Raw genomic sequence first — 3,319 nt, 5'->3', positions numbered from 1 at the left:
AAATGAACTCGGTGATGTACCTGGTTGTGCAATATGCTTACACCATTTATATGGCAACGCGAGATTTCATTTTTACGAAACATTCCTAATAAAAAGCTAAAATTTAAATACGTATCTTTCCAGAACAAAATCAGAATATGTTAACTTTTTTCAGATTAGTTTTTTCCTTATCTTCTGCAATTTAGAAATAATTCTCTTTAAAGAAATGCGTGAAATACAGATTTCAAAATAACAAGACATCATATACTTGGCAATATCGTACGGTGTGCAACATTTATTTTCCTCCGGTAAACGTAAAGATTCAAATTTAATTTTAACTTTTGTTCTCCTCTACGTCGTGTTATAAACTTCCAGTTATTAAACAACTCAAAGTTGACGTTGTAGAAATTTAATTTTTAAATAGAAAGTACAAAAAGAAATACTCAAGCATTTGTTAACGCGCCCTCTTTAGTTGGATAGACAGACAGAAAAAAAGCTGATTTTATTTCAATTTTGTATCCATACTTTAAACTTACATTTCAAACATACAATAAATATTTCGGCCACAGAATGATTTGATCTAATATCTATCACTTATGAGAAGATAAGTTATTATGAGAGTACACAAACCATGGACAGACCTCCATATTCCAGAACTTGTAGATGAAGACGACTTCCGTTGGTCCAGTTTGTGTCACAAGACTAATCTAATCGCACTTATTGCAATTCTTTATTCTGCAGTTTAAGACTAGAGGGAAGGTAGCTAGTCATAGCCACCCACCGCCAACTCTTCGGCTACTCTTTTACCAACGAAGTAGGATTGACCGTCACATTATAACTTCTCCACGGCTGAAAGGGCGAGCATGTTTGGTGCGACGGGAATTCCAACCCGCGACTCTCAGATGACGAGCCGAACGCCTTAACCCACTGGCCATTCACTAGTTGTTTCCTTCTGTTTTATCACTTCTAAATTAAGGGCTAATGCAGATAGTCTTGGAGTACCTTTGTACAACATTCAAACAAACAGACAGTAATTAATGATGTCGAGAAAACCCACTTGTAGAGAAATATATATGTAAAAACGGCTCGTTTGGGTTGAGAAAATATTTTACATAGAAGAGCGAACAACGTGAACCTAACGATGACCGAAGAAGGTCGAAACGTTGTTCGCTCCTCTACGTAAAATATTTTCTTAACCCAAACGTGCCGTTTTTACATATATAAACAAAGACAGTTCTTTGGAGTTCAACTGTTTTCTCTCTCTAGCCTCAACTGATCAACTACTTTTATACCTTTAATAAAACATGTCATATTTACATGTAAGCCGTTCATTTATATTAAAACATGCCAAGTATGACCTGGTAGCTTGACTGCTCGACTCGTAATCTGAAGGTCACGGGTTCGAATCACCATCACATATTCGTGTAGCTTTTAGCGATGGGGGCGTCATAATGCAGGTCAATTCCACTATTCGTTGGTAAAAGAGTAGTCTAGGAGTTGGCAGTGGGTAATAACTAGTTGCCTTCCTTTTATTTAGCCTTACACTACTAAATTAGTGATGGATAGCGCAGATAGCTCTCGTGTAACTTTTAGCGAAAATTCAAACCAATATTAACAACATCCACATCATCACTATTTAGTGTATATGCCACCATCTTGGTACTGGTCAAGAGTTGGTATATTAATATGTGGTGTATATGTACTCATCTTTGTACTGACCCAGAGGTGTTACATTTACATATGACGTATAAGTGACCGTCTTGGGACTGACCTAGAGGTGGTATACATACAACCAGTAAAAGATTTGGTCCACTGAAATGTCTTTAATCTCCAACTTTGTACAGACAGATCCTGTTAGACAATGTTGCTGAAACAGTTGTTTTCTAATGAAGCCAAAACACACTGCTTACTGTACAACACACCTGTAGACTAAGATCATTGCAGTGTGGAGAAAGGCCCACACAACACGCTGTATACTGTACAACACACCTGTAGACTAAGATCATTGCAGTGTGGAGAAAGGCCCACGCAACACGCTGTATAAATGTACAACACACCTGTAGACTAAGATCATTGCAGTGTGGAGAAAGGCCCACGCAACACGCTGTATAAATGTACAACACACCTGTAGACTAAGATCATTGCAGTGTGGAGAAAGGCCCACGCAACACGCTGTATACTGTACAACACACCTGTAGACTAAGATCATTGCAGTGTGGAGAAAGGCCCACGCAACACGCTGTATACTGTACAACACACCTGTAGACTAAGATCATTGCAGTGTGGAGAAAGGCCCACGCAACACGCTGTATAAATGTACAACACACCTGTAGACTAAGATCATTGCAGTGTGGAGAAAGGCCCACGCAACACGCTGTATACTGTACAACACACCTGTAGAATAAGATCATTGCAGTGTGGAGAGATCATAAGATCATTGCAGTGTGGAGAAAGGCCCACGCAACACGCTGTATAAATGTACAACACACCTGTAGACTAAGATCATTGCAGTGTGGAGAAAGGCCCATGTATACTGTACAACACACCTGTAGACTAAGATCATTGCAGTGTGGAGAAAGGCCCATACACACCTGCTGTACAACACACCTCTAGACTAAGATCATTGCAGTGTGGAGAAAGGCCCATGCAACACGCTGTATACTGTACAACACACTTGTAGACTAAGATCATTGCAGTGTGGAGAAAGGACCACGCAACACGCTGTATACTGTACAACACACCTGTAGACTAAGATCATTGCAGTGTGGAGAAAGGCCCATGCAACACGCTGTATACTGTACAACACACCTGTAGACTAAGATCATTGCAGTGTGGAGAAAGGCCCATGCAACATGCTGTATACTGTACAACACACCTGTAGACTACGATCATTGCAGTGTGGAGAAAGGCCCATGCAACAAGCTGTATACTGTACAACACACCTGTAGACTAAGATCATTGCAGTGTGGAGAAAGGCCCATGCAACACGCTGTATACTGTACAACACACCTGTAGACTAAGATCATTGCAGTGTGGAGAAAGGCCCACGCAACACGCTGTATACTGTACAACACACCTGTAGACTAAGATTACTGTAAGAACAGTGAGAGCGACAAGCACTGTAACAAACTCGTAACAAAAATTATAGACTCACCACTAATAATCTTAGGTTGAGGACCGAGATATTAATCCAGTATAGCATTAAATATTTGGCATAAAGGGTGGCTAGGTGCAGCAACACCCCTGGAATTTTCATTCATCTTGTAACAATTCTGTGTAAACTTTATGCATTAGATTTGTAACTTACTGTTACACATGAATAAATGAAATGGACATCAAG

Source organism: Tachypleus tridentatus, chromosome 9 (assembly GCF_004210375.1).
Source record: "Tachypleus tridentatus isolate NWPU-2018 chromosome 9, ASM421037v1, whole genome shotgun sequence".
Lineage (NCBI taxonomy): Eukaryota > Metazoa > Arthropoda > Merostomata > Xiphosura > Limulidae > Tachypleus > Tachypleus tridentatus.
The sequence above is the reverse complement of the archived record's forward strand: the minus strand, read 5'-3'. Positions refer to the sequence as shown.